The sequence below is a fragment of the Amblyomma maculatum genome, chromosome 2, assembly GCF_055883805.1.
Source record: "Amblyomma maculatum isolate TAMU_Amacu chromosome 2, ASM5588380v1, whole genome shotgun sequence".
NCBI classification, from domain to species: Eukaryota; Metazoa; Arthropoda; class Arachnida; order Ixodida; family Ixodidae; genus Amblyomma; species Amblyomma maculatum.
Window position 1 is genome coordinate 211650999 of NC_139345.1, and position 20821 is coordinate 211671819.

At 46.6% G+C, this 20821-nt stretch overlaps 1 long non-coding RNA gene across 1 annotated transcript; it reads right to left on the reverse strand.

Annotated features, from left to right (window-relative positions):
- Positions 1 to 1784: 1784 nt before the first annotated feature.
- On the reverse strand, positions 1785 to 6698 carry LOC146201224 (uncharacterized). The gene is made up of 4 exons (XR_014704870.1): positions 6556 to 6698; positions 5534 to 5643; positions 3273 to 3374; positions 1785 to 1898 (listed from the first exon to the last, which is right to left on the reverse strand). It is a non-coding gene; the product is annotated as an uncharacterized LOC146201224 (long non-coding RNA).
- Positions 6699 to 20821: the final 14123 nt, after the last annotated feature.

Genomic DNA, 20821 nt, shown 5'->3' on the forward strand with positions numbered 1-20821 from the left:
GATAGGTTCAGACACTTAGAGAGATCAAACTACCCCCATTTAGATAACCTAACTGAGTGGATCGCTGCACTTAAAGAGGACATCAAGACCACCACAGTCGAGACACCGACTAAGGAGCCGCTCCAAACTCCTCCACATGTGGAAAGCGCATGCCAGCCTACTAAAACTTTGGAAGAGACAGACACAATAGAAATCTACGCAAGCGTATCGCTCAACCCGAGCGCAATATTTAAAAGCAAGAAATACAATGGGGCCAAATCTCTGATAATATGAACGGGCAGCTTGGAAACAAAAAGACATTGTTCTTCCTCCGACACTTGCCCGACCCACACAGACAAAATGCACACAATGAGACCGGCTCACGAAATAATTCATCAATACCCGGGTACGGACGCTGAGCTACTCGCCGAACTCCGAACACACTACCTGAACGCGTTCAACACAGACCCCCTACCCGCCTATGAGGGGCTCCCCAACGACACCCTGGATTGCGACATAGCAGATGCCGAGGCCTGGTTTGCTCTCAGTCAGCTCCGTACCACCACCGCGGCTGGACCTGACGGAGTGTCAAAAAACGCTCTAAAACCTAGACCACACGTCTGTCGCGGCCCTGACGCAACTAATGAACACCTACTGGCGGGAAGGCGAGACCCGGCCCTCAGGAATGGAGGCAGGCGCGGGTCACTTTCATCCCAAAACTGAGCAAGAAACTCTCAATCGAGAATCTGCGGCCCATCTCCCTCACGTCCTGCATCGGAAAGCTAATAGAGCATGTCATTCTTAACTGACTGCAAAATTACGCGGAAGGCCGCGACTTCCTCCAACAATGGTTGGCTTTAGCGCAAACTTGTCCAAACAGGACGTGATGCTCCAGCTTAAGAAGGTCCGGGTCCAAGAAGGACCCGAAGATTCAACTACGGGCCATCGAGCGGGCTAATGAGGTCGCCGCCAGCCATGAACTAGCGGCCATCTACTACGTCTGTCCTTAGATGCTTGAGCGACGAAATAAATATTTTGCAATCCGAATTCTCTCCCTCTTCTTTTTCTTTCTTCTCTACTTTCTCTCTTCTGTCCACACGAGGCAGCCGTGGTGGCTCAGCTACAGAGCCAGTAGCAGGCCCGTGCATTTTCTTTTCCTTCTTCCTACAGCCACAACAACAACGGACGCCTCTTCGTTTCACCTCCAGGGGAAGGATGGTGACTGCTTCTAGGCCTACGAAGCTCGGACTGGTAGGTCACCGCCGCCTAATTGCGGCGGGGGCTAGCCTGTCACCGGACTTTTATCTGTTGTAGGCCATCAATGCACCCGCGCTTCGTTGGTGGACGATGGCTGTTGCGACGCGCGTCTTCCCTTACAAAAACTGGTGTTAAAATTCTGTGGAATTTTTGTGAGTTGCTTCAATAAGCACGGTTGAAATGCTGTGGATATTATGTGACATTTTTGCTGATTAACATTGAGCATGTGTTGAACATTGGCCTATGTGTTCCAGTTGGAATTCCGTTGTAGATTTTTGTGTTGAACTTCTGTTGAGAACAGACTGAATATAAACTTAAATATATATGCAACATGTGGTTTATGAGTTGTGTTGAAATTCAGTTGATTATACACCGAATATGAACTTAAAAGCAACATGTGGCTCATGTTTTCTGTTGAAATTCTGTTGATTATACACTGCTTATGAACTTTTGATTCATGTGTTAGCTTTCAGTTGTGCATGCTCGCATTCCATCCAGTGCACTGTGTACTTTCTGAAATACCTGTACAAGTGAAGCAATCCTTTTCAGACTGACCAGTTTATTTTATTTCGTGAATTAATGGACTTTCCAGGCTCGTAGGGAGGCCAGGCTGATCTTCATGTGGCCCATAGAAGCGGCCAGGTACTTGGTGCACTTTTAAGCTGCAAAAATTGTATAATGAAGATGTCTTAATGTTTCTTAGCAAAACGCAATATGAAGAACACATTTCAGCTCATAAGCATTGCGGTGCACAGACAAGGTAGGTATGAGTGGCAGAGCTGAAGATATTAATGTAGCACCACACATGCATCATGCCACATACATGAGGCTGGCCGTCTATATTATAGTCAGATACAACTCAAAATGGATCAGCAAATACCCATTAAAGAAGGCCCTTCGACCAATGGTGTTGCCTGAAATTGTTACGCTAATCTTGCAGGCAGCTGATATTGTGGTGCTACAGCGGAAGCTAGGCAGAAAAGGGAAGGAGGCACTTTTTTTTACCGTGCCATGGAACATATTATTTGGAGTAGGGGTGCTGTGGCGTAAGGCGGGAGTTGGAGGGACGGAATCCAGTATTCACTACGATTTCACACTATGTGGTTAACCACCACGTCATGTCACATGAACAGGTCAGCCCCACTTCTTGAGTTGTATCAACTATAAATAGCACTATGTACACATTTCGAACTAGTAAAACTTCTCTCGGACACAGAAAATTGCTAAAACAGTGCCCCTCATACTAAATAGCAGAAAACCCTTAACTGTCAAATAATCTGGCCCAAGTGGTGAAATGTAACTGCACTACAGACCCTACCAACGAAACTGGCAGCATAATGAATAAGTTAAAATGTTTTAAGAACAGACAGATGCATTGTCCCAAATAAGCATTCAAATACGGTCTTGGATTACCAAAGGACAACACTTTTCTCTTCGCCTGCTAAATTATTCTCTCTGCAGAATTCCAAGAAGTTGCATGCAGATTTGAATTGCAGTCCTGCTTCCTGCAAAAACTAACTTAGTTATTGTGTTATGCAGTAAAAAATTGGCAGCACAAGAGATAAAGAACTGCTCCTCAGAACATCAAGTGTTTTCCATATGTGATAATGATAGAACCCACAATAGTCCGATGATCTGCGGATGTGTATAGATGAAATGGTCATTTGGGGGATTGCTGCCCCCCAATCAGCTGTAAGCACAGCCTCTACCGTAACAAAGCCAAGAATGTCAGTGCACGAAGCCCTTACTCTAAGCAAGGTGAAATCTATTTCATCATGCTGTTCAAACAACATCCATCACCAACTTTCTCTATTACTGCTACATCCCACATGCACGTCATCACATCCACTTTCTGCAACAAAATGAACAGAATGAAGGGCAATGTACGTGCTATGAAGTGTGTTGTTGGCTAACTGTACCGCATCAAAAGTGCATAAGCAGATTATACAAGTAAAGTCCAACAGTTCGCTGGCATCATTTCCCTCTTTATCCATATTTTACATTTGTTTATAATTTATAAGCTTGCAGTAACTTACATATGACGGCTTCCAGATGCACCAAGTCGAGCACCTCTTTCCCAATGCGATCCTTTTGGATGTTGTTCCACACCCCATACAGGGATTTGGTCTTTAGTTCTCCTGCAGCAAATAAGGTGCAATAGGGGTCTGGTAAATCTTCCAGCACTTGTATGGCCACAAGGGTGCTCAAGGTGCTCCAAGAGTGCCTTGTCCAGCACGGCCCCACCTCCAAGAGCAGCAATTTAGAAATAAGCGGCATCATTATAGAAAACAGTGACAATTATCTATCTGGCATGCATTACTGGCTAAATGACACAAAGCTCAACAAAGGCCAAAGATCATGCTTTCACTCGTTTACACAAAGTGCAACACAAGCCATATAACCCATCTGAATGAGTAGAATTCCAAATATCTTGAAGGTTGGAGGAACTCTGGTCCTCTCCCTCCCAAGCTTGATACTACAATAGTGCTGCAAGAGTATCATTATATGGCTAACAAAATCCCTCCAGTGCCAAGATTTAGAGAAAGGCTATGCAAATATTAATGCAAGATTAAATCAGTATTCATTCTCCACTAAGCTGGTATTACATAAAATGTACAGAATATACTGCAATAAGCAAGATTACGCCTCGCTGAAAGACTAAAGGCAACATGGGAGGCTATCAATGAAGATTAACAATGAGGGATAAAAAACAATGTGAATCAGCAATCTCAACTTAATGTATGCAGGTATATTAAGGAAAATGACCGGAAAATATGCAATGCATTGAACATGTGGTCTTTGATGGCACAATCTCAACTAAAGAAAAAAATGGACATTGGCAAAATATATTTAATTCACAGACCTGGCTTTTCAGTGTAAAAGTAATTCCAAGGGAAGAAAATTGGTATATTAAGCTGAATGGCCTAAAGCAATATGAAGGCTATGAGGGGCAGCATAGGTGAGCAACTGGAGCAGTTAAGATCCCCTTCAGTTCTTAAAAATTCACTGAAAATGAACAGTTCATAAACATTTTGTATTTTAACTCCACTGAAATACAACTTTGTAGCCAAGAGTGGCTTCGTCAAGTAGAGATAATTGTCATTCATTCTCTGGCAATCTGCAATGTTTTCTTTAATTTTTTATCTACGATGCATGAACGATGGTCTATTCCAGGCAATTACATATATAGCAAGAAAAAGGATGTAACGAGCTCAATGAAGGTAGTATAATCTGCACCCATTTGCCAATTTATGAAAGGTATTAGCTAACAATTTTTCCAGCAACCTGACAACAACTGACTGACAGTTGGGACAGGCACAGTGAGACGAAAAATTATCATGCCAATCTGATTTTGGCAATCCAAGTCAGCTGACTGTCCCATCTAGGGTGACGATACCTCAAAAAATGAATGGTTAGTGGCATAGCCACGTTATGTTTAATGCACATGCAATAAAAATGGTAATGTTTGGGCTACCAAGGCAGCTGACACCTATCTAAAGTTCACACAGATTAAGAGGCCAATATGCCTCTTCATTCCTACAAAGGACACATGTCACCTGAGCATGAGGCATTTTAATCGACTTTAGTTTGAAAATGAGGGTGCTGTTAAAGCTGGCTCACAGAAATGGCACATGCTTTCGGAACAAAGCCTTAACTTTTTTGAGCCAACAGGCCACACCACAGCTCTACTGGCTGCTGTGGCCCAAAGTTAAGAGACCCCCGGCATAGGCACTCGATAGTGACCGGGGGGTTACTCTCGGCTAACAAGATTACGTCAAACTCACAACAATCAGCTGATGCCAATGGCTAGATGTTCTTTATGAAGAACAAATCTATTTGTCTGTCTTACTCGAGTTGCATCAGGCTGTAGATAAATCAGAAGCCCCGCAACATGTACACATACTTTTTCATGGACCCTTTTCATTGCTTGTTTATGGCATGTAACACAGCAATGATGTGTTTACCATTAGTTGTTTCGCTGGGACCAAATCATGCAGTCAATTTAAAAACTATCTCATGCAACATGCAGAGTTGTCCAGTAAGGACGGATACAATCAGTTTGAAAAAAAAAACACGAAATCATTCCTATTTCTTCATTTAAGTTTCAAGTGAATTTGCGATACAGCAACAGGAATTCTAGCTACAAAACATTACTGGAACAAGTGTGCTTGTTGCCTTATTTCTTTTCTGAAAGCTCAAAATTACATCCCTTTAATAATAAACGACACTGTAAAATGTATGCTTTGTTCGCCCACATATACCCCACTGAAGACAAATGCACCAAGCTATGGCTTACCAGCAGCTTTTTAAGCTTCCTCAAGGCATTTTAAGAGTTCTTTTTAGGCTGCTACTTCCCAAAGCTCTGCTCCCAGTTCTTCATCCATGGCAGTCACAGCATGTGTCGTTCTGAAAATAAATTAAAAAGTATAGTAATGTGGGAAACTTCACGGACAGCAAAGACAAGTAGATGAAAGTGCCGCTTATCCAAGCAGAGATGTGGGGCAGTAGCCTTGAGTTCAGGGACACAGGCTTCCGCACAGCCTACTAGTCCTGTACAACACTTGTTTCAAGCACTTCTCAACCTTTGTCATTTGCCCGTTTCCGTGCTTCAGCTATTTAGAGCACAAGGCAATATCACTGATCGAAACCACGGAATTCACTCATTTCTGGCGTACCACTCCGTGTTACAAGCGTTCAAGCCAGCCACAATAAACGCGAATGCTATAAAAAAAAAAAGCTTAGAGGAAACTGACCAAAGGAGACGCAACACAAGTTGACAGGGGGAACGTTGCCTTAACACGATGCTGCCATCTTTTTTTTAATGACCGTTTTCTAATGACACGCCGGGGATTACGATTAGCATTTCCTCCCGCGGTGCTGAAATCTGTCCCATTTTTTTTTTTTTTTTTTGGGGGGGGGGGGGTATCGGACATAATAGGAAACATGGTGCAAAAAGCAATGGTCTATTCACACTTGCGACTCGCGAAGGGCGTGCGACCGGCTGTCGCCTACTACCAGAGAGCCGCGCAGCGCGACCGATATTCACACTTGGGAATGCGACCTGCTTTCCACATATTGTCAATCTTGACTGTTCACCACAGTGTAAATCTAACCCATGTTCCTGAGCCGCTGATTGGTTACCCGTTTGCGACTAGTAGTAGTGCGGCTGGAAAACTCGCGTTTCGGCCAAAACGGTCGCACTCGCGGCTTGCGGAGGTCGCTCCGCAAGTCACATGTGTGAACGGACATTAACAGTGCCAACGCAGACCCAAAAATGCACGCCCATACACGCAAAAAAAAGAAAACAAGAATACTGACCCAGCTCAAGAAGTTCTGCCGGTGCTGCTCGTTTTCCAGAAGATGTTGAAAACTGTGCCTTGAAGCACGGAGCTCCTATTTCCAGGTCGGCGTTCGCAGTGACGAGGTAAACATCCACTTCTTCTCCTGCCTACTTCATGAGGGACGTCGGAAGCTTCCATGCTGTAAGCGTCTGGCCCGCATCATTTATAAAACGATGCCACGTAGTCCTTACAACAGCTACAAAAAATAAATCCACGTGTGTGCAACCACTGTGCCTGTCAACGCGCCGCGCGAACAATAGAGCGTCGCCGTCGGGTAAAGTTGCGCGGCGCAGCCGCTCCCCTCGCTGAGGAGGCCACTGACGTAGGGGTCGAGACGGCGCACGGGTCGCACGGGTACGAACGTCGGCGCGGGGCGGGAGCGCTGTTATTCGCTAGCGGGATAACTGTTCCTAAGCATGAATCGTGCATATTAAGCATATTTACTTCTAAGGCCGACATCCACTAAGCATGATACTTGTTAGGCAATAACACCAACGCTATATGACATTTTATGTCAGGCAGTTTCAAGAAATCGCGCATGGCTCGAAAAACTGCATGACTGCTCCGCTAGCACCAATGGTAATAGAAAAATTACAATTCTAGTCTACGCTGCAATAAAACAAAATTAAAGAAGAAAGGCACCAGCATTTATGTACATATTTCACAACAGCAATTGTGCTACAAGAGTACCGTGTAGAAGTGGTGTGATGAATAGTTGCCACAAGTAGCAAAAATGTTCACGGCGACTGCTGTCACTGATGGCACTTCAGAAGCCAGCTAGATTTACAGATGTTTGGAACAACTGCATCGCAGTATGCCATTGAGATCTGTAAGGAGAATAATTTTGGTATCACCTGTTACTTTCAATGATTCAGCGCGTCGTACAAAAGTGTTTTTTTTTTTAACTTGAAAAACAAGGAAAGACAAATATACGCGTTGCATCTTTCTGTTTCGATCACTCCAAAATAATTGCCACAATAGACAAAGCTCGTGTTTTTATTTTTTCACAGAATTGCGCAGTTAGGGAAAAAATACTGCGCTGAAGCACATGTAACATACCACACAGACGAGCTAACCAGGGAGGAAGTTAGCATCGCAGTCCAGAAAATACGCGTGCACATTTAATATTAAATATTACCTTACTGACGCGTAATAAACACACTTCTGGTGCTGTCATTATTTCTCACAGGCCTTAATGCGGTTGAGTACGAGTTTTGCGGTTTCCGATGCTAGAGAGGGACAGCGATTTAGTTGACAAGGAAAACTAATATAGGCTTTGCACGATTTGGTTTAACTCACTTTAAAGCAGTCATCTTCACAAAATGTAAATCTTGTGTTTCTATTTTATCACAAAATTTTGCAATTAGCGTATACTGCAACAAAAAAAAAACACTTCGTAGGAGCACATCTAACACACTACGCAGACGAGCTAGGCAGGGAAGCAATTAGCATTGCAGTCCAGAAAGCACAGGTCCGCATCTAACATTACTATTGCAGTATTGACGCCTAATAAACACAGCGTTTGGTGCTGTCAATATTTTTTGCAAGCCTCAAAGCAGTTGAATACTACGCAGCGATCGCCGGAAGGACAAAGCAAAGCTGGCACTTACCAGTTGGTGCAGTGCTGTATTCCTGCAGCACCCGAAGGCAGAGAAAAGTAGAAGTATGACCTTGCACACAGCAGAACAGTCCACGAAACAGCGAGACAGCGGCAGCGCGTGGCTATCCGGACCGCTTTGCAACACGGCGCACCCGGCACTCGCCTGGCGAGGGTGACCCTACGTCGCTGTCGCCATCTCTCGGCAGCCAGCGACGTAACTTGCCAACTGAGGAAGAGCGACGGCGACGGTCGCGGAGCGCGGAGTTGCCAGGCACAGCCGTTGTTGGCACAGCACGCAACACCTCGCAGCACCGTGAAAACGCTGAACAGCCAATATTAAGTGTCAGTAGTGCCACTGACAGGTCCGTTGCAAGTGAATCAATGGCCCTGAAGTCGCATGCGCTTAAATGTTTTGGCACGTGTATTTAAAAGAAATTAATAAATATGTTTTCTCGTTCATTTTTGTGCATAAAAATATTTATTTTTTTGTCAAAAGTGATTTGAAGAAAAAAAAATAATTATGCGTCCACTCGTAAAAAACAACACAAATACGCCTCGCAGTATTGGCGGTGCTGCAATCGAAAACAATTAAAGGACACAGCGAGCTTTGTTGCTGTAGTTGTAGCACTAGTTTTTTTAGTGTCGGTGTGTTTTCGCCTTCTCAGTGTTCTTACTCGGAGTTGTGTGCAATGCCGGGTTTCTTCTTGCGAGCTGCGGAAAGGCTTTGTAGTGTGTTTTCTTTAGCGTACTGTGTAATACTGTGTAATTGTAATACTTGAATAATTGATTAATTAAATTAAAAGAAAGAGAAAGGGGGCACAAAGGTGCCAACGCTCAGAATGAAGAGCCAATTAATGCTTGATTCTAAGAAAATTAATCACTATTTGATCGTTTCTTTCAAATTATGCCAATCAATGATACATTACTAATTAATGAATTTATCATTTATTCACCGATCATGGCTAATTAAGTACTTCCTTAATAACAGAATAATATTTCATCATTTACCTATATAATTGATTGAATGCCTACTTAATTACTATTCAGTTAATCAGCTTATAATTGATTAAGTTTAATCAATAAGTAGTGCCGGTTGCGCTGCGCAATGCGGCCCTCTGGCTTTCGCCCTTTACTTCTTTAGTCGCTAAAGTCCGTCGTAGTTTTTCTCCTGTCTGAATAGTTCATGAAGACACAAAGTGGCACACATAATAACAACATAGTTCATACAGTTACACTTTTCTCGCTTGGGTGCTCACTGGAAAAGAACAGAAATTCAAGCGCAATCATCAACAAAAATTATGTTGACTTTTGTGCACAAACATTCCATTGAGTGAGTGTTGTTCGGGCACAACACATATTGAATTTCCATTGCATTTCTGTGTTCTCAACAAGACCTCAATGATTCGTCAACGGAAATTCAAAACGAATTTTTATAAGGGTTTCTCTCCCTCTTCTTTTCTTTCTTTCTTCCTTTTCTTTCTTCTCTATATTCTCTTCTATCTGCACGAGGCAGCGGAGGTGGCTCAGCTACAGAGCCAGTAGCAGGCCCGTGCATTTTCTTTTCCTTCTTCCTTCAGTCGCAACAACAGCCCCCTTCGAAACGCAGCCGCCGCGGTCGCGATCGAACCCAGCTACTCCGGCGCAGCAGTCGGGCATCTTACCGCGGCACCACAGTGGCTTTTTTTTTTTTTCTTTTTTGCCTGGTCTTGACACATTGCATTTCACGAAAACAGAATCAACAAAAATCACACAAATGCTATTCACATATTACACCCTAAAATTCACGCATACACAACAAAGGCTTTAGTCTTGAGAGCCACTCCGAAGGCTCCGTAGCAGCTTTCTGGATTCCCAAATGCCTGTCTTCGCTTTGGCGAAAATAAATTCTGACAGGCCGTGCGTCTTTATCACGCCGTCGGCAAGGGGGGGGGGGGGGGGGAGGGGGGACGCACCGTATGCCAAGTCAGATTGAGGCGGCTGCTTCCGCAGTACGTCGCTTCTTCAAAATTGCCTACCAACTCGCCCAAGCATCAGTTGTAACGTATTTATCAACAGTAAAACGAAGGAAATTGTACAGTGCATTCAGCGATATTATCAAGATACTTTGTTGGGCGAGTTGATAAACATCAATTGTTAGCAAACACAGCGCGAACAGGAAGACACAAGACAAGATAAAAGGAAGCTACAGGACAAGCGCTGTCCTTTATCTTGTGTTTTGTCTTAGTGTTTGCGGTGTTTTTATTAACAATGAGTGCGATATTATGTTCCCAGTGCCTTTATACAGGTTCTTGTACAGTGGAGACCCAGGTGCAGATGTGTTTAAAAGGGTAAAAATAGTGCAGGTGACGCCAGGAGCAAAAACCTTCTTTTTAAGTGACACACGCGTCCGGAACCTTGCCGGTAAAAACATTTTTGGAGGAAAAGGGATTACTTATACCCTGGGGATCACACTGTTTAATATGTAGGAAGCCAGAAACAATAGACCATGTTGTTTACACTGTTGGGAAGGGGTACATTTTTGGATGTATTGCAAAGAATACCAATGAAAGATTTTCCGCTAGACCCGCATGGCATTCAGTACTTATGCGTAGAAAGTGAAGATGGGGTACCATTTGATTTAATTATGCTCATGGGCCTCCACTGTGTATGGCGCTCAAGAATGGCTGGTTACCATTGCGCTGCATGCACCACTGCGGCAGAGTGGTGGTGATGGTGAAAAACTTTATTTGGTGGAGGCGCGAAATATTACAAGGGCTGGTCCGGCTCCTGATCACGTGTGGTGGCCGGCAGGCCGTGCCTGACGGCGGCTGCTTCTGCCCAGTCGACCAAACTCCTTTATGAGGCCGTCTCTGAGCTGGAGACCGCGATCTGCTAACTCTCGTAGTCCGTAAGGCCTCATTTGGCCGGTAGATGAAACTCTGGACATATGAACATAATGTGAAGCTGATAACACAAGCCAAAGAGCAAGACTGGAAAAAGGCTCTCCGGCCGGACGCGCGTCTGTTGACCAGTTGAGCTCCCTGCCCTACGATCTGTTGTTCAGCGCTCCGATGTCAAACCCCCTCGTAACAAATAGGTGGTCAACTGCTGGGTACGACGGCCCTCGCGACGCATCCTCAATCTCTGGAACTTCGCCGGAGCCGTCGCCTCGCTGAGCTCCCGCCCGTTTCAGTAAGAATGCAGCAGACTACAAAGCAGTCCAGAACATCAACACAGGACCTTCTTCTCCAGTCTGGCGATGTGCCGCCGACCACCATGAATGCGACGCTACCATTTTGTGAGCCTCGTTCCTTTGCCGGTCAAGCAGGGAAAGATGTTGATGACTGGCTCACCCATTATGAACGTGTGAGCCGCTATAACCACTGGGATTCGGTGGCTAAACTAGCGAGTGTTGTCTTCTTCTTAAGGCAAACCACCTTGATGTGGTATGAGAACCACGAGGGCTCCTTGACCACTTGAGGCAGGTTTGTCGAAGCAGTCTAGGAATATTTCGATGTCCTAGCTGCAAAGAAGAAACATGCCGGGCAGACACTTGCTCAAAGGGCCCAAGCAGCAGGGAAACATGCACCACCTACATCGAAGCCATACTCAAGTTATGCAAGACCGTCAGCGGCAGGATGACTGAGGAAGATAAAGTAGGTCATTAGCTCAAGGGCATTGCGGAAGACGTCTACTACTTCCTTATTGCCAAGGACAACTTGAATTCTGTCTGTGACGTTATCCGACACTGCCGAACATTCGAGACCCTCAAGACACGCCTCATTACACCGAAGTTTGGACGGCTCGCAAATGTCACTACAATGGCTAGTATCAAAGAATCGCTGTCTTAAAGCCTCCTGTGCGCCATCCGTGAGATTACTCACGATGAGATGTCACGACGTGAGCAGCTTGTCGGGCCCAATAACTTCGCAGGTGACGTATATGGTCTTCTACCCTAGGGTGGGTGCATGCCCGCCGATGTCAGCGAATGTCACCAACTTCGCCTGCCGCGACGACCTGTACACCCCGCGATCAAGACCCGACGAGAGTTACCAACATTTCTCTTACCATCAGCGCAGAGGTCCTCGCTCTTACTCCAATCATACATCGCGCCAATCGCCCGACCGCTACATCGTCCCGGAACCACCATCTTAATCTTCGTCGTGTCCTACCATGCAAGACCCAGCTGACACGCCCCTTTTTGATCAGCATATTCTAGTGTACTACCGGTGTGGTGTCGCGGGTCACATTTCCCGCTACTGCAATCGGCGCCCACCACTCAGGGATCCTCCGACGGCATCGAACCGACGCGCCGTCCAGCCCTAACCCGGCATTTATCTGCCATATCATCCTATCAGGAGGAGCCATTTGCAAAGTGAAGGATTGCGAAGTCATTCTCCAACGTCTGACCGTAGTGTGACACCACCACCTTCGTTCCGTGTGCGCCATTCCCTGTCGCCACGGCGCCGATCTCCGCCACCCTTGGAGGAAAACTAGCCAGCGCTACTGATGGAGGTGAGCTCGGTGGACAATGCGCTCTGCTACATGGCATTCCTCCGTCTGTGTACATGATAAAGAACACGGTTAATGTAGTTGTTGACGGTTTGTGTACAATGGTGTTGGTAGACACTGTTGCTGCTGTTTCGGTCATGAGTTTAGGTTTTAGGAACCTTTTGAAGAAGACAGTTGTGTTTAATTCGGACAAATATGCTGATTTTTATGGAGTGAGTGGAGTTATTGTATCCGGCTGGGGTGTGCAGCATTAGTTTCTTTGGGTGGCGCATATTCCGAGAGGCATTTGCGGTACTGCCTTGATCGACACACGACGTAATCTTGGGAATTAATGACCTGTGTATGTGCGGCGCTACAGTTGATTGCCGGACGGGAGAGCTAAGTGTTAGTGGGGCTCTTCCTCGTGAGCATTTGGAAGAGTCACCAAATTATGAAGACCTTTTGTGCGTGTGTGATGAAGTTGTCATACCGCCACATTCTGCAGTGTGCGTCCCGGTGTCCTGCTCCCGTGCCATTAACGACTCATTTGAGGCTACTGCGGCGCCTCTTCATTCACAGTGCGTAAAAAAACATGTGTTAGTGCCGCATTGTTTGGTTTGCGTGAAAGAAGGCCGTACCGGAGTGTGGACTATAAATTGCTCACCGGAATTGGTTGTTTTTCCAGCGGGCTTGAAACTAGCTTCATGTAGCGCAGCGATCCCGATTTGTGTGGCTCTCGTTACTCCTTCCCCCGGAAACACCGCTTCTCACTCGTCGGCTGACAAGAAGCTTGTTCCCATGATCAGCGCATCCTTGAACGCCTCGTAACGCCAGATTTTGACGAACCTATTGTCTCAGCACGTCTTCGTCTTTGATTTCGCGCACTCCGACGGCTCGCAACGTTTTGCTCGGTCTCTCGCTCGCCATAGGATTGACACAGAATCTACCCATCTCATCCGTCAAGTCATACCGTGTGTCACCATCAGAGCGTAAGATCATCACCGAGTAAGTCCAAGACATGTTGAACAGGGGCGTAATAGAGGAGTCATCTTGTCCTTACGCTGCTCCCGTGATATAGGTAAAAAAAAACGGAACATGGAGATTCTGCATCGACTACTGTCGCCTTAACTTCATCACTAAAAATGATTTGTATCCTCTCCCGCGCATCGGCGATGCCATGGATTGCCTTTTCAGCGCGTCTTATTTCTCTTCGGTTGATTTGCAATCAGGGTATCGGCAGATTCCGATGGACCCCGCTGATAATCTGATGCCCTTCGGCCAATGTAATGCGCCGACCATATTTGAAAGATTTATGGACGCAATACTTTGAGGTCTTACGAGGGAAATCTGCATGTGCTTTTTAGACGATGTTGTTATTTTTTACCGGAGCTTTACTGAACATAACACGCGACTCGCTATTGTATTAGAATGCCTGCAGAAGGCTGGCCTTGTCCTGAATTCTAAAAAGTGCCTTTTGGCGAACGTGAAGCGCTGGTACTCGGATATCTCGTCGACCAGGATGGAGTTCGGCCAGATCCACAGAAGACTGTAGCAGTTGCAGCATTCCAACGACCACAGACTCAAAAGGAGCTTCGCAGATTTTTGGGGCTGTGCTCTCACTCTCGGTGATTCACCCCAAGATTTGCCGACGTCGCCTACCGTCTGACGTCCCTTCTCCAAAAGGACGTCCCTTTCGACTGGACCCCAGATTGCGACGCGCCTTTCCACAAGCTAAAGTTTCTGCTTACGTCACATCCCATACTGCGGCACTTCAACCCCTCTGCTCCAACGGAAATCCACACTGATGCAAGTGGGATTGGTGTCGACGCTGTGCTTGTGCAACTTTCGGCATCCGGCGAGCATGTAATTGCGTATGCAAGCCGTTCCCTCAGCAAACCTGAGCGTAACTACACTGTTACGGAGCAGGAGTTCCTCGCTGTGGTTTTAGCTGTTCAGCGGTTTCGGTGCTACCTATATGGACGCCATTTCACGGTTGTGACGGACCATTCTGCCCTCTGTTGGCTCGTCAACCTTCGTGATCCATCTGGTCGTCTAGCACGCTGGTCCCTTCGTATGAAGGAGTACGACGTCACTGTTTCGTACAAGAGTGGCCACAAACACTCTGATGCAGACTGTCTTTCACGTCTTCCTCTTCCTACGACCGAATGTGATCCTGCTGACTTCGACAACTGCATCGCCTCCATCGTGCCCGACTTTCCCGACGCATCAGCTCTACGGACTGCGCAAGAGGCCGACATAAGCCTCAAGCCACTCCTTGTGGCGACGAGAGATTCCACAGCTCACAGCCCATTTTGTATCCGTGATGGCCTTCTCTGCGAAAAGGCTTATTCAAGCTCCGACACGAATTTTCAACTTGTGGTTCCCGATAGCCACCGCTCGTGCATCCTGCATGCTATGCACGACGATCCCACATCCGGTCACCTGGACTTTGCCCGAACGCTCCACCGTGCCCGCGACCTGTTTTATTGGTCGAAGATGCGCCTGACGACCGAGCGATATGCGGCGAGCTGCACTGAGTGCCAACGACACAAATGTCCTACATCCACGCTACAGGTCCTGCTGTATCATGTGACTCCAAGACGTGGCGCATTCGAAAAAGTCGGAATCGACCTTATGGGTCCGTTCCCGAAGTCTTCCAACGGAAATTGTTGGATCGTAGTTTGTGCAGATTATCTCACCCACTACTACGAAATGGCCGCTCGTCCTTCAGCCACCGCTCACCACGTGTCCCTGTTCTTGCTCCGTTCTGTCATCCTCCGCCATGGACCGAGGTAGCCAGTTTAAGGCAGATGTTGTGGAAGAGCTTCTCCGTTTGTGCGCGTCGCATTTTCGACATTCCACACCATATCATCCTCAAGCCAACGGTTTGACGGAGCGCACAAACCGCACACTCGTCAACACACTGTCTATGTACATCGCATGTGACCACAAGAACTGAGATACCATACTGCCGTTTATAACCTTTGCATTCAACACTGCAACATATGAGACGATCGGCTACAGCCCGTTATTTCTTCTCTATGCCCGTGATCCTCGGTATTCTCTCGATACCATTCTTCCTTACTGCGCCCATTACAAATTGTGCATCGCCAAACATCTTTGTCGAGCCGAAGAAGCTCGCCGTCTCACCCATTTGCGAATTATCGCTTCGCAAGAGCGTTCAAAAGCTCGGTACGACAGCCGGCATTACCATGTGTCTTAGCCCTGGAGACTTAGTGTGGCTTTGGCGACCTCTCCGCAGGCGTGGTTTACCCAGAAAATGTTGGCTCATTAGGCTGGCCCTTACGTTGTGCTAGACCGCGTCAGCGAAGTGAACTACCGAATAGCACGCATGAAAGCAAGTGGTCGTCGCTCAGTCACAACCGAAGTTGCCCATATCGCCCGGATGAAGCCGTGTCACTCCCGTGGGAACAAATAACTACCTCGCCCAGGGGGCTTCATCTGTCCAGGGGGAGAATGTAGCAGTCCTGAAGAAGATGGAGCTGACAGCACAAGCCAAGGAGAAAGACGTTGGAAAACGGCTCTCGTGCCGGACGCGCGGCCGTTTACCAGCTGAGTTTTCTGCCCTCCCGACCTGTTGTTCAGCGCTCCGACGTCAAACTCCCGTCGTAACAATATTTTCGAATGTAGCTCTCAGGGCCCCGCAAAGGCAACATCAGTGGCATTGAAAATTGGCTTACAGGAAAGAAAAGGCGCAGTATCTGTCACAATATACCGCGGACGCCTTAACCGAGTCGTAAGGAAAAGGAGCAAGGTGGATGTGAAAATAGAGAGGAAGAGGTGTCGTAGTGGATGTCCTAAGACCACCGTGCAACAGGCGCTTTCGCCTCATCGCATTTTAGTGGTCAAAACTTCCCCTACGGCATAAATAAAGCTGAAACCATAAACTACTACATGCAAAAGCCATGTCTTTAGTTTCAAGCCGAACCTATAAAGCGTAGCTATGCAGACAGCTCTCGCATAACTCCAGATTTAACCACAAGCTAAACCACTGATAATTTTTTGATCAGCGTTAACAATGTGGTCAGAGTTACAGATTGTGTTCAGCATTTTAGTCGAAAGCTCTCATAACGCTTACCACAACCGATTAAAAATCTTGTCCGATCATGTTTCTGTGGTCACTCTGAACAGCTGAGCTGTTCCATGCAGTTAGAGTCACGGGGCCTCGAGCGAGTAATTCAAACTGAGTCCGATATATTAGCTCCAACGAATTACTCCCCGAACAGTTTTTCAAGTTCTCCAGCCATCAGAGAGAGTGATAGAACATGTATGACTGACAATGACCTCTTGTATTGATTTCACACTAAAAAACTATTTGAGCTGAATCGAACCAGCCAAGGATCTCGGCCACTGAGCCACCACTGCGACAGAGTAAAACAACCGTCGTTTGACGCGGTGACTGAAAGATATATGGTTAAGTCCGTCGCCTCCGCGATCAAGCGCGCCGTGGAACTGGCCGCAAGCAGTAAAGTGCTTGTGCTCGTGTACTCGCGTTTATCCGGCGGGAAAACGTGACCAATGACGTGGCCACCGACGTCACCACTCCCCAACTGCTTATCGATCGTTGGAACTGCTTCAGTGCAGTATATCTGTGTAGTGGCTCAACGTCGGCGAAAACTATTTTACGAACCTTTGGACACGGACTGTAGCGAGAGCAAAACATTTTTAAGGGCGCAAGAACATTGCTCGAATAATTCAACACAGCAGGCTGAGGACCAGGCTATATTTGAGAGGACGGTACGACTAACTACAATTTCTCTCATCTACTTCGCAGGAAAGTTTACCACCCAAGACGGGGTCGTAGATGGCGGAAATGAAGAAGACGGTAAGTTCGACAGAGGCCCCACCGCTCTTTTAGTCTAAACTGTCAGGAGGCATACGACAATGCGGATTGTGCAGCTTGGTTCTATGTAATGGCTGACACGTACCAGCGTGGAAGCGCTGCGCGAAGCATCGGCGCATGTAAAAAGCGGCGCAGGTTCACAGGGCCCTGGAGGCGGTGCTTCGTGTCGTCTGCTACAACCAGAAGCGCACCGTGCTTTCTTTACTGAGAAACGCACCATGTGTGCTCGCTTCGGCCAAACGCGCCGCATTTCGCTCACTGCAGCGTGTTGTTCAGTCCTATAGAAGGCTCCCAACTGGTGGATCATGCTAGGCTGAGAATGGCAATCTCTTATTCGCTGACGAGACTGATAAGCTCCCGAATATGAGTGCCAAGCTAAAACGCTGATCTGTCCTGTCGTGAGTGATTCTCGGATGATTTGTGAAAGCTAAAAAACATGCTATCAATTTTAAAAGTACAGATGCCATCTTTTTCCTTTGTTGCTTATTAATATGCTGCCTCGGTGATCAAAACACTGAAAGAGTGTCCGCGCTGCATCAGAAGACATGAAGCACCACTTTTAGGTCGCTTTGCTTCGATGAGCGGCCGCGCCGGATGCGCTTACGCTCCGCGGGGCGCCGCCACGCTGTGCCGTGTTCGCACATATTTTGGACGGCCCCTACATCGTTCTAAGCGGTTAAGAGACGATTAAATGGCGCAGCCAGAACCATACAATGGGGTAGGAAGACAAATTTTTTTAACAGCGTCAGCTCTGACTCTTCGTGTTTCTACGATTGTCGTCCATCCGAAGGGTTCAAGATAGCGGCCGACCACGTAATCAATTACCACACATGACCACCAAGCAAAACCACTGTCACAAAATCGGCGCACATATTTATTAAGCCCACGCGCTGCAAAGGAAGCCCTTGCGGCGTCTGGGTAAAACATTCGAGCGAATTGAAGAAATGTCTCCTTCCCCGCGCAAATAGAGCGCGTGGCCTTGTACACATAGGCTTCACCCTCCTTCTCGTCACCTGGAAGCAAAGGTGACTCAACCAACCGGAAAGTGCTCGTCTTCTCTCGAATTTTCGGCCGCGCCTAACCAAAGACGAGGCGCGGCCCGGCGGGAGGGTGTATGTGTGCGCTAACCTTAGCGCGCTGTAACAGATAGACGCGGCGCGCCTTATTTATTGAAGTCGCGTCACTTTAAGGTACAGTGCCTAGAATATTCTAATAAACAATATAGAATATTCAGTATATTCTAGGCACTATACTTTAAAGGAACCCAAGCTCAAGTTTCGCCGCGTGATGGCAGCGCCGCATCCCTGGCGTGGTGGCGAAATGTAAAACGATAGGGCTTCGCCGGAGCAGACGCTCCGCTAGCTTCCTGTGCACGCGCAGCGATCGCGTTGCGCTTGGAGGTTATTTGGCGATACAAAAACGCTTCCGCTGATGCAAAACGGATGTACTAAGTAGCATTGTGTCATGGGAAGCCCCAATAGTAGGCGAAGCACCAAAAGACGAGGCTCACGTGTGAAACTTTGCAGATTCCTTTGGAAGCGTGTCTGCAAGACCTGTTTTCCAACCGCATGGCAGCTTTCTGAGAAGTCTCGCGTTCTTTGTGGAAACGAAAAGAGCCAATTTCTTCTTTCTTCGTAAACTCAAGAATGTTGACAGTTGACAAACACGGCTTGGAGAGGCATAAAAAAAGTACAGTGGTTTAACACCATGCACACAAAGTGAAGAGGGTGGAAGATTATCCTGCTCCAGAAGAGGGCAAATACGGGCTGGTTGGTACATGCTCTTCGCTCCCCGCGTGTCTAGTTTTGCCGATTTTCTGTGCTCTCTCCCTGCTTTGTGAGTGCTCTGAAAGCAACCAAATCAACAGATCGAGACTGATGTGTGAATGTGCCCCAAGTGTCCACAGCTGCTTTTTCATTTTTAGATTGACCAAGAAAACATCTAGGAACGAGGCCTTTTTTTTTTCGGGGGTGGGGGCGGCGTTGGAAAATGTGCCTTGCTGAGACGCTTTTACAGATTTTCGCAATATGGCCAAGAAGTGAACCAATTATTATTATTATTATTATTATTATTATTATTATTATTATTATTATTATTATTATTTTATTATTATTATTATTATTATTATTATTATTATTATTATTATTATTATTATTATTATTATTATTATTATTATTATTATTATTATTATTATTATTGTTGTTGTTGTTGTTGTTGTTGTTAATAACGACGATAGGTCGGAAGTGCAGTACAAAAGTGATCCTAGCTATGGCTCGACTGACACTGCTCGCACGGAGCACCCAATTCGCGTCACAGGGTTCGTGAGTGCAAACTATAGACCATTTTAGTTTCAATGCCTAGGCGCAGCCATCTTCATTTTACAGTGGCGCCCCATATGAGCCAAACAGGGAAAGTCCGCGCTGATTCCACCCGACGCCATCTTGGGCTGTGCGTGCGCGTTCGGTGCTGTGGTAGCGGCAGTGTACAAAGGCTACTGTACGCTTCTCGTGGAAGCTTTCCGGCATCGTGGTACTATTTTGTATTTTGTTTGAGTGCGACATCAAACTGTACCTTGTTTTGCATGGCGGAAGCTGTTAATTGTCCCCAGCAGTCGGCCACGGGGACTGCGAAGGACTGTGCTCCGCTTTCGTAGGCCGAACTTTCATTTGATGAGAGTCACAGTTAACTACGACGATGTCTCTGTTTTCAGTTATATTTTACAATTCTAATGGTAACTGTAGACACAAGCGCACAGCGAATGAACCATACCGGCAGGCTTCGAACGCGGGATTTACTACGAGAGATGCTTTCTAATTATCTTCGCACTGATTTACTGTGAAGTGCACCTCATTTCATATGTCTTGTATTTTCCTTCGACAGTGCCTATTTGATATTTCGCTGCCTTCGTATCCCATTCAAAAGTTGGAGGCTTGTTATAGGAGCCTTGCGCTGCCCAGGGGGCGCCTCGTAAACGGTGCTAAAAAGCGCCCCCTAGGTGTCTGCTGGGTAGTACAAATCACCGGCGTCTGCATTAGAATGCGTGCAGTCAGTATGGATCCACCGCTTTAATTTCTATTGTGTATGAATTACAACGAATTTAAGGCGCTGAAAATTCTTTTAGGGCTGTCACGACGTAAACAAAGGCAATAAATAATCCAACGGTCAGGCATTGAGCCAGGCAAGTGTCGCGCGAATTCGTGGAGCTCTACGAAAGCTTTACACGCAGCTGAGCTTACGCAAGTGAATCCACGAAACCACAACACGGATAGGCAGCGTAAATAACCCCTCCGAGGCACAAAAAGTCCCTCC